This window comes from Pinus tabuliformis, chromosome J (assembly GCF_031772625.1).
Source record: "Pinus tabuliformis cultivar Carrire ecotype Pingquan chromosome J, CPIR1, whole genome shotgun sequence".
Classification (NCBI taxonomy): Eukaryota; Viridiplantae; Streptophyta; class Pinopsida; order Pinales; family Pinaceae; genus Pinus; species Pinus tabuliformis.
Window position 1 is genome coordinate 1,452,309,439 of NC_142295.1, and position 12,019 is coordinate 1,452,321,457.

At 35.9% G+C, this 12,019-nt stretch overlaps 1 long non-coding RNA gene across 1 annotated transcript; it reads left to right on the top strand.

Annotated features, from left to right (window-relative positions):
* The first annotated feature begins 6,248 nt into the window (after positions 1 to 6,248).
* Positions 6,249 to 10,526, top strand: LOC149232840 (uncharacterized). Its single transcript, XR_016247571.1, has 4 exons — positions 6,249 to 6,505; positions 6,654 to 6,833; positions 10,178 to 10,258; positions 10,356 to 10,526. It is a non-coding gene; the product is annotated as an uncharacterized LOC149232840 (long non-coding RNA).
* Positions 10,527 to 12,019: the final 1,493 nt, after the last annotated feature.

Genomic DNA, 12,019 nt, shown 5'->3' on the forward strand with positions numbered 1-12,019 from the left:
AAAATGATTTTTACACTGCTGTGTAAAATCTTCATTCACATTTACTACTGTAAAAGAGCATTTACATTTACTGTTGTAAGAATAAAAATTCCTTACATGAAAACTTACTTTTACTGCTGTAAAAGAAAATCTTATATTTTCATTATATTCATAATGCCGGAGAATACATTTCAATCACAAAAAAAACTTCTTTCATCCTTTTCACGCTTCTGCGCTTGATGCATTACATATCCACGAATTAACCCCAGCTCTGTTTTTTTCATGGCACTGCTGTGCTCTGTTTTTTTTCATTTCACTTCACTCACAAAATGAACACAAAATTACATATATCAAAAAAAACAAAAACTTAATCACACGTTGACTTGCCCATACCTATCTTAATTTCCCCATACTTACGTGCAACCAAAATTAAATAAAAAAAAGACTTACCCATACCTCCGTAAGTAATAAAAACATTAAAATTTAAAATTTCTACCTAAAACTATGACTATGCATTAAATGCATTAATTAGAAGCCGACGGTAAGAGTAAGATTAACGTTCTGGCAGGTTGGAGTGAGTCCACATGTGTTGACCCGATCGGACGCAATTCGCACACCAACCTCACACAACTCAAACGAACTTTACTGTCCGGGGAAAGTGGTTTTTGGGTGCTCGTACATGGGACGCGTGGCGGCCAGTGAATGTGTTCGGAGGGCTCCAAGGAAAAACAGCCTTTGCCAAAAGGCGGTGCGAACAAGATAGGTGGTTTTGTTTGGTGGTTTTCGGCTGCGTTGAAATTACACATTTAACACTCCCCTTTAATTTCAACAGCTGGGCATTCGGTCATTCCCAAACACCTCCTCAAAAATTCGAAACTCTTCTGAACTAGTGGCTTTGTCAAGATGTCTGCAACCTGTTCCTGGGTCCTGCAATGTTCTAGGACAATTTCTCCATTGTTCACTAATTCTCTGATGTAGTGAAACCTTGTATCAATGTGTTTCGTTCTCTTATGAAACACTGAATTCTTTGACAAAGAAATAGCTGAGCTATTGTCACAAAAGACCACTGTTGCTTTTGCCTGCTCTTGGCCTAAGCTTCTCAACATCCTTCTCATCCAAACTGCCTGACAAGCTGCTGCTGTCGCTGCCACATATTCAGCCTCTGCTGTAGATAATGCTACAATGGACTGCTTCTTAGAAGCCCATGAAATGGCTCCTGAACCCATATTAAAAACATAACCGGAAGTGCTCTTCCGATCATCTACACTTCCAGCCCAATCGCTATCTGTGTACCCAACCAAATCTGAATGTTCTGAGGCATGATATAGAATTCCAAACATTTTGGTACCTTTGACATACCTCAAAATTCTCTTTGCTGCCTGCCAATGTGCCTCCTTTGGCCTCTCCATGAACCTGGAAATCAAACTAACAGCATACATAATATCAGGCCTAGTTGCTGTTAAATACATAAGGCTGCCCACAATGCTTTTGTACAGGCTAGGATCAAAATCCTTGCTGCTGTCCTCTCTGCTGAGTTTTAATCCCATCACTGTGGGAGTGATGGCTGCCTTGCATTCTTGCATGTTAAATCTGCCCAAAACTTGATTTACATATCTTGCTTGAGATATAAAAATTCCTTTTTCATTTTGATCTACTTCTATGCCTAAGAAGTATCTCAACAAACCCATGTCAGTCATTTCAAATTCATTCTTCATGACTGATTTAAAATTCTCAATAAGATAAATATCATTTCCAGTGAAAATAACATCATCTACATACAAGACAACAATTAAAATTTTACCATCCTTTTCCTTGATGTAGACGGTGGGTTCTCCTTCACATTTGTCAAATTCATTCTCCAATAGATATGAATCTATCCTGCTGTACCATGCTCTTGGCGCTTGCTTCAGCCCATAAAGAGCTTTCTTCAATTTGCACACTTTGTGCTCTTCACCTTTCTTCTCATATCCGAGAGGCTGTTCCACATAGACCTCTTCCATTAACACTCCATTTAGGAATGCTGATTTCACATCCATTTGGTAGACTTTCCATTTGTTTTGAGCTGCTATGGACAGCACTGCTCTCACGGTTTCCATTCTTGCAACCGGGGCGAAAGTCTCCTCATAATCTCTCCCATACTGCTGCTTGTACCCTTTGACAACCAGCCTTGCTTTATGCCTTTCAATCTTGCCTTCAGCATTGCTCTTGGTCTTGTAGACCCATTTCACACCAATGACTTCTTTGCCTTTTGGTAGCTCAACCAAATCCCATGTTTTGTTCCTCTCTATGGCATTCATCTCCTCATCCATAGCTTCTATCCATTTTCTATCTTTAATAGCTTCTTCAAAATGAATAGGATCATCAACATGACAAAACAAGGCAAATAAGGAATTCATTCCTTCTTCATAAATTTCACTTAGATTTCTAAACTTCTTACCTCTTTCACTTGGTGTGCAAGTGCTTGAAGATGCACTTGAATTTCCTCCTTGTGGTGTGCTTGGAGAAGCATTCTCATTGATCCTCAATGGTGTACCTTGCTGTCCTTGTGTTGGTGCTGCTGTTTGGGGATTCATTTCAGCCACCTCCTCTTCATCCTCATCATGAGACAAACAGTTTTTAACATTCACTGTTTTCTCTATGCTTCCATCCCAAGCTTCCTCTTCAATGAATTGAACATCCCTGCTGACAAAGAACTTCTTGGTAGATGGAATGTACAGCCTGTAGGCTTTGGATTCATCACTGTATCCAATGAAGATGCATTTCTCCCCTTTGCTGTCCAACTTCCTCCTTAGTTTATCTGGAATGTGTGCATAGGCCACACACCCAAAAACTCTCATGTGGGTGACTCCTTGCTTTCTCCCACTCCATGCCTCTTCTGGCACTTTGTTCATGACTGCCTTTGTAGGACACCTGTTCAAAATATACACTGCACAATGCACAGCTTCAGCCCAATACTCATTTGGCAAATGCTTTGCCTTCAACATGCTCCTTGCCATCTCCATGATGGTTCTGTTCTTCCTTTCAGCAACTCCATTTTGCTGTGGGGTGTACCGAGTTGTGAACTGTTTATGTATTCCATTTTCTCTACAAAACTTTAGGAATTCATTTGAGATATACTCACCTCCTCTATCAGTTCTCAATACTTTTATGTGCAGCCCGCTTTGGTTCTCCACAAGTGCTTTGAAATTTTGGAATTTCACAAACACTTCACTTTTGTTCTTGAGGAAATATATCCATGTCTTTCTTGTAAAATCATCAATGAATGTCAAGAAATATAGGCTGCCAGCTAATGATGGAGCTTGCATTGGTCCACACAAATCTGAGTGGATGATCTCTAAGGGTGCCTTTGCCCTTATGCTCTTACCTGATGGAAAACTCTCTCTATGTTGTTTGCCCAATATACAACCTTCACAAAGGCTGTCCGGCTTCTCTATCAATGGTAATCCTCTTACCATTCCTTTTCTGCTTAATAGATTTAGACCTCCAAAATTTAGATGCCCGAATCTCAAGTGCCATAACCAGTTCTCATCCTTTGGCACGCTTTGGAAGGCCTCTTGGGTGACTGCTGCAATTTCTCCTTTGTTTTTCAAATCTGCCCTGATCTGGAGAGGGAACATCCTGTTCCTTGTCATCTTCACTTCAGCAATGCATCTTTTGCTAGGTGGTATGTCCATGATGGTGCACACATCATTTACAAAGTAAACATTGTAACCCTTTTGGATAAGTTGTCCAACACTCAATAGGTTACATCTCATTCCGGGGACATAGTAGACATCTGCTATGGTTTTCCTTTCTCCTTGCTTTGTAAATATTTTTACCTCCCCTTTTCCCATAACAGACACTTTACTATCAGTTCCTAGTGTGACCTCTGATTTCAAATTCTGATTTAAGGCTGAAAAGAGGGCTACATTCCCTGTCATATGGTTGCTGCAGCCTGAGTCTAAAAACCATATGTCCTCACTATGTGTTTCAGCCATGTTACAAGCTAACAGGACATTTTCTTGACTGCTGTTTTCTCTTGTAACATTTGCATTTTGTCTGCTGTTCATATCATGCTGTTTCTTTCTACAATCACTAGCATAATGTCCATACTTTTTGCAATAATAGCATTGAACATTAGATTTATCATACCTTTGTCCTTGAGCATGATACTGATCTCTTTGTTGGCTGCTGCCTTGGCCTTGGTTCTGATTTGTATTACTGCCTCTTCCTTGTGCATTTGCTGGGCTGTTCCTTCCACCTCTGTTCTAGCTTCTGCCTCTTCCTCTTCGGTTTCCTCTTCCTTGACCCCTTCCTCTTCCAAAAGACATCTGGGTCTTGAAGGCTTGCTCAAGGGATGAGTTTTCATTCCTACTCAACCTCTGCTCATGAGTTATCAGTGATGCATGTAGCTCATCAACTGAATATCTTGAGAGATCCTTTGTCTCTTCAATGGTGGTGACTATGGCATCAAACCTTGAGGGTAAGACCCTCAATATTTTCTCCACTATTCTTCTATCTTCAATTGTTTCTCCATGAGTTCTCATTTGTGTGATTACACCAATCACATGAGTGAAGAATGATTCAATGTTGTCTGACTCCTTCATCTTCAAGTTTTCAAAATCCTTTCTCAGCATTTGCAATTTTGCTGTCTTCACTCTCTCCATGCCTTGATAGGCTGTCTTGAGAGTTTGCCATGCTTCATGTGATGTTGTAGCTGCTGCTATCCTTGGGAATATACTCTGGTCCACTGCTTGATACAACAAGACAATGGCCTTTGCATCCTTCTTCCTATTGAGCTTCAGCTGATCCTTCTCTCCCTGAGTTAGTGCATTGAACTCATTTTCATCTGCTGGTTCCTCAAACCCATATTCTACTAGTTCCCATATATCTTGAGCGATGAACAAAGCTCTCATGGTTATAGACCAGTAGTCATAGTTCTTCCCATTAAAGTGTGGGAGCTGGGTGTTGAACATACCCATGCTTGTGCTTGCCATTCCTTGCATCTTGAACTATGGTTTTAAATCCTTGACTGTGATTTTTTTTAAAAAAAAACTGACTGTCTTCAGCAATAACAAGAGAAATGCTTTTGGGGAATACCTGAATCCTTCGCTGTCTGAGTCTTCTAACTGCCTGAGAGGTTTTGCTGCAGCAACAACCTTCTCCCTTCAGCTTCTTTAACTTCTTTAAAGAGCCTGAGCCTGCTCCGATACCACTGTTGGGTATTTTTAATGGAGAAAATACCAAAACCAAATAAAATTCACTACAGAGACAATTCTCTGTTTCCTCTGTCCAGGATCTTTTGCAGAGAACCTCTTTAAAACCAAATTAACTCAGAAGAGACCATTGCAACACCATAAAGCATTTCTATTGATTAAAACAAAAGACTGTTACATATTTCATCCTCTGTGCAGAGAGGAATTTACAAAACAAACTCGGTCTCTCTTTTACAAAATGATTTTTACACTGCTGTGTAAAATCTTCATTCACATTTACTACTGTAAAAGAGCATTTACATTTACTGTTGTAAGAATAAAAATTCCTTACATGAAAACTTACTTTTACTGCTGTAAAAGAAAATCTTATATTTTCATTATATTCATAATGCCGGAGAATACATTTCAATCACAAAAAAAAACTTCTTTCATCCTTTTCACGCTTCTGCGCTTGATGCATTACATATCCACGAATTAACCCCACCTCTGTTTTTTTTCATGGCACTGCTGTGCTCTGTTTTTTTTCATTTCACTTCACTCACAAAATGAACACAAAATTACATATATCAAAAAAAACAAAAACTTAATCACACGTTGACTTGCCCATACCTATCTTAATTTCCCCATACTTACGTGCAACCAAAATTAAATAAAAAAAAGACTTACCCATACCTCCGTAAGTAATAAAAACATTAAAATTTAAAATTTCTACCTAAAACTATGACTATGCATTAAATGCATTAATTAGAAGCCGACGGTAAGAGTAAGATTAACGTTCTGGCAGGTTGGAGTGAGTCCACATGTGTTGACCCGATCGGACGCAATTCGCACACCAACCTCACACAACTCAAACGAACTTTACTGTCCGGGGAAAGTGGTTTTTGTGTGCTCGTACATGGGACGCGTGGCGGCCAGTGAATGTGTTCAGAGGGCTCCAAGGAAAAACAGCCTTTGCCAAAAGGCGGTGCGAACAAGATAGGTGGTTTTGTTTGGTGGTTTTCGGCTGCGTTGAAATTACACATTTAACAGATATTTTTGGTGTTTGTTTGCGAGTAATCCATTGAACTTGTTTTTCTCTCTGGTCTTGTGTTCTGTCGTGTTAGGCATGGCCATGTCTATTGTTTTGTTCTGAATTGTTTCGTATTGCTGTGTTGTGATTGTATTGCTGTGTTGTGATTTTTTTCCCTGTGTTATTTTTTCTTTGGTTCTCAATTTTGTTGGCAAGTATGAAGGTTCTTTTGGTTTTTATATTTTGTTGGGTTTTGATATGTGAAAGGAGGATATGAAGCTATGATACGAAGTAGGATGAAATTAGCAGATTGAAAGAAGAGGTAATCTATGTTTCATTATTCATGCATGTATTCTGTAACAATTGTGTAGGATATTTTATTCCAGCGGCAGAGTTTTCGGGCCTGATCTATGTTTGAATTGTAATAATGTATGTATTCTGTAATAAATGTGTAAGGTATTTTAATCCAGGGGCAGAGTTCCAGGCCTGGAGGAGAATCAGAGCCAGAGTTTTCGGGCCAGAGGAGAAAGAGCCAGAGCTTTCGGGCCAGAGGAGAAAACACGGAGGCGGGGTTTTAGGGCAGAGGAAATATTTCTGTTAGCGAACCCAGCCCTGATCTTAACAGCAGAAACAGAATTTCGCTGTTGCAAGTAAGCTTTTAATTTCTGCAACTAGTTTTTAAAGAAGGTGTAGTATTTGACCTCAAGTTTACATTCATAGAGTGATGATAAAGATTAAAATTCATGGGTATACCAAATTTAAAATGAACCTGTGTTTATTTTTTGCTTTCTTAGTTTTTGTTAAGTATTTAGGAAATTATTATATTCTCCAGCCCTGGTTCTTCTGCTTTCTACCCAATTGCATTTGAACATAATTTCTCTATTGCTACCCTTTTGCATTTAAACATAATACATCAGGCGTTAGCAGGGGTGGGGTATCGGGGAGGGCAATCCGCTCCCAGCTGCAGGGGGAGTCCCTTGTCATGCTTTACAGACAATTCCATTAAACCCTTCGTTGCTCAGTTAGTGATTTGGCTTTACCTGATTGATTATGTGGAGTGGAGTGCTCCCCTTATTTAGGGTTTGTTTCTTATGCTCTGTACATAAGGAGTTTTTGGAACTGCATTTCTCTCTATGTATTTGTTTGCATGAACTACTCCTCGTACTGTTGGGCAAACCAGTGAAGCAATAGAATATACAACAAGTGCCATTCATGTTGCTTCTCTACTAGCTACCCTTGCTTCTTTCGTTCCTGGCACATTAGCTTATTCTGTGGCTGGTCCTGGATGGTGCCGACGGGGTTGATTCTATGTTGCGGAGCACCTTGTCCTGCTTTAGCTAAAATATTGATCACTTAAGTGAATTTTAGCATAAATTTAAATCTATCAGCTAGGATCGAATAAATTAATTATATGAAGTAAAAGCTGATGAACCTGAATCAGCTAGGACCTAGGTACTTATGGGCATAACCTTTTCACTAGGAAGACTGGTTTTCCTGGTGAAGACCTTGGCAACTATTTGGGGTTGAGATTGGGGTTGAGATTATAGTGGGGCATTACCGATCCTCCTTATACCCTGTATTTCACTTCAATAGTGGACAACTTTGTTCGCAGCTCTTGTTATTGGATAAGAAAGTCCACTTTCTGAGGCTGTAGGTGTTGCACTGAAGGCCCTTGATATGACGTTAGGCATTAAAGCATAATTTAGAGGCCAATTGAAAGAGTTGGGTGCAATATGAGAGCCTGTGGCGACCTAAGGAAATATTTTAAACCCAGATTCGTGGCTGACCTTAACGGGTTTTGTGTCATCAGAAGGCCACAGAGCTGGCAAGTGTATTGGGTCAGGGTTTATCACCGAGATCCACAGTGCGTCGCATGGAGAAATTCTTTTGCTGAAGCAATGCATAGCATCCACAAACTTTTGTGTGATGCTATACATCAATTCATGTAAGCCGAAGAAGATTAGAGCACGTCTCAGTTTCCCTCATAGTTTTTTAATCTATATAACCATAAACAAATGATTGGTTGTGAGAATATCTGATGAGACCTGTTGTTGTACAACGGTCATTACCTTTGGCCGGTGAGAGGTTGCACTACAACACTATTCCTAGACTTTAGATGAGACATAGATACGAATAAGAAGTTGCATCACCAATATCGAATCTCAAGAAGTTGCATCACCAATATCGAACTTCCAAGAAATAAAAAAACTGGTTATGGGACATGATATTCTTCTCAATCTCTATCCCAGTCACAAACATCTGAATCCTAATCTTCATCACCAGTTTTTGGGATTGCATCTCTCTGTATGTTTTTGTTTGGATTAATTGCATCAACTACTTGCTCCACTGCAAGAAACTCATAATCTTCACCACTAGGTGTTGGAACTGCGTCTTTGTTTATGTATTTGTTTGGATTAATTGCATGAACTACTTATCCTACTGCAGGGTAAACCACTGAACCACTGAAGCATGAACTACTTATTCTTTCTGTTTTTTCAGCTTGTTGTGTTCAGTTCGTTGCCTTCAACACGATTCCTGCACTTTAGATGAAATGTCAATGGTGTAATTACAGGTTCCTAAACGAAGAGATTTTCGAATTAAATCTTAATATAGTATTTTTTTAGCTTTCAGGGCTTCTTACTAGAGATTTGCTAGTGAAATCATAATATATTATCTTTGTTTTTTAAAGATTAATATATTTCCTAGTCGTTTTAAAGAGTAACTAACTAAATAAAGTGCATATAAAATCAATAGGTCTTATCTTAACATAAACTACATATAAAATCAATAGGTCTTACCCTCTACAGCTGATTCAGCTGAATTTTGATTTATTTACTCTCTGGACTGTACAAAAGTTGACCATCAGCTTTCTATTTCAGATTATTGCTTTTTCATGTTTTTTTCTGGGACAGATAGCCTCGGTTATAGGTATTTACACTTCCGTCCTTTTCCACAAGTTTCTTCATATAGCAGACAGACATTTCATATGTCAAGGTCAAGGCTGTAAAACTGTTTTGAAAGCTCATCTCTCTGGACATTTCGGTTTGATCCACCAGACACTGAAATTTTTGTTACTGTACTTTAAAAATAAAAAGAGATATGGCTTAACCCATTTGAGTTCTAGCTGAGCGTTGTTAGCAAATAGTTATTATCTTTCTTTAGCGAAGCTGCTGCTAAGTAGTGTAGTGCTGCATAGTTGTTCAACAGACACTAGCTTCCTCTTGATCCGTAATCCAGAAAAGAAGCATCACCCTAACCCCTGTTTTCTTGATCAACTTTATCCCTAACCAGAAAAGAAGCATCACCCTAACCCCTGTTTAGAAACTGGCTTTAATTCGTTCACTATATCTAGCGCCAAGCTATCGGAATTCACCTTTTTGAACCTCGGCTGCGGCTTAACAGATCGACGAGAGATTTCTTTATGGCAGGTTCGGGGCAGGCACAGAAAGGTTAGACCACATCTTTGAAAAACTTCTCATCTTTAGGGGGAAAAAGGCGCTTAATTCCTCATGGAATGCCATAACTAGTGTTTTTATTTACTGAGACTTGATGATTTCCATATCTTTCAATATCTGAATTGAATGCGGGTTCTCTCTCCTTAACTCACCTTAATACCCAAGCCAGTAGTCGTTTTTGTTACTGTACTTTAAAAATAAACATACAAATGGAATGGACGATTTCTCTTTGGTAAAAAAATCAATAGGTTTTACCTAATGTAGCCAGACTGGTATTGTTGAGCAATTTACCACCTGTGTTGCTGTAAGTTTAGATTATCTGTATTTAAGTAATTAAGTGAAAAATCAAATAGAGATATGATTAGCTATTAGCATTTTTGGTTTAAATGGTTAAAATTTAAATTAATGTATATATGTTTTTATTTGTTTATTTTTTATTTACCCGATTTTGCAAATTTTAACCTTATAAAAATTTAGATAATAAGTTTATTAAAATTCCTTATTATTAATATTTTTTTTCTTTTTTGGGTTTTATGCAGGGGAATAAAGGATGATCTGGACTCACTCATAATACAAGGAGATGGAATGTGATATTAAATTAGTAGTAGAAAGATGGATAGGTGATTTTTCAAATTTTAACAATATATAAATTTAGATAATATGTTTATTAAAATTTCTTATTATTAATATGATTTTCATTTTTTGTGTTCTATGCAGGAAAATAAAAGATGACTCGGGATCATAGCACAAGGAGATGGAATGTGATATTAAATTAGTAGTAGGTAGATGGATATGTAATGTCATGATATATAATTTTACTTATTTACTTGTAAATCATGTTGAAGAAAAACTCAAAACTGTACCTTAATAAAATTAGTATTTATTTTTGAGGGAGGGGGTTTTTCCTTCCCTAGTGTCCTCATCAAAACCATGGCCATGGCTATTGGTGAGGAATGTTTTGTGCATGTGTTTTAAGAAATTTTTTTTTTTTTTTTTTTTTTTTTTCTATAATGCATGTAGTAATAATGGAAAATAATAATAATATTGTGTTTAAATATGTTGATAAAATTTGGTTGAAATTTCAATTATATTATTTTAATACTTAATTGTGAATTTAATATATTTTTTTAGCTTGTCTTGAAAATCATTTCTATAATTACTTGTATTTTAACAATATGGTTTTAAATTTATAATAATGTGTTAATTAATTGATATCTAAGATAATGTTATAATTCTTTTAAATAATACAATTATTTTATAGACGGTTTCAATCAATACAATTTTCAATTTTCAAAAATTTAAATGGCCCCTAATATCCCAATACATTTCAAAAATACAATTCACTATGACAATAATCATAAATTCTTTACCACCCTTATCAAACACTCTACATTTTCAAAATTCATCACAAATATTCATTTCTAAATAAAATAAATATATTTAATTGAAAATAATATTTTAAAATTTACTCTTAAATAAATTAATTAAATATACATTTCAAAAGTTATTATTAGATGTTTTATGATGATAGAAGTTTAGATGCTTATTCTTGTGTTGCATATGTGTTTACTTCTTTGTTGTATTGTGTGTTTATTTGTTTGTTGTATTATGTGTTTTCTTGAAAATCAATTTTATAATTATTTGTGTTTTAATGTTAAGGTTTTAAATTTATAATGGATGTGTGTTAATTAAATGATATTTCAAAATAATTTTATAATTCTTTTAAATAATACAATCATTTTGTAAACTCTTTTAGTCAATACAATTTACAATTTTAACTCATAATGTCACAATATATTTCAAAAATACATGACACTACCATAATAATCATAAATTATTATAACCCTCATCAAACACTCTACATTTTAAAAACTCATCACATACATTCTTTTTTTTATATAACATAAATAAAATAAATATCTTTAATTGAAATCAATATTCTAAAAATTAATCTTAGATTATTTTTTTTATATTATAACATAAATAAAATAAATATTTTTAATTGAAAATAATATTTTAAAAATTACTCTTACATAAATTTAATAAATATATATTTAAAAAGTTAATTTATTACAAGATGTTTTATGATGATAGAAGTTTATATGTTTGTTTCTGTGTTGCATATGTGTTTACTTCTTCTTTGTTGCATTGTGTACTTATTTGTTTGTTGTTTTGTATGCTTGTTTGTTTGTTGTGTTATGTGTTTGTTTGTTTGTTTTTATTATGTGTATAATTTTACACACATAATTTCATATGTAGGAATTATATTTCAAATGAGTTGAGTGTTGTATTTTAATTTATGTTGATGTTCAATTTAATAAAATATATACATCTTTTTTGCAAGTACCACTAATTGATATGTAAAAATTATATTTCAAATG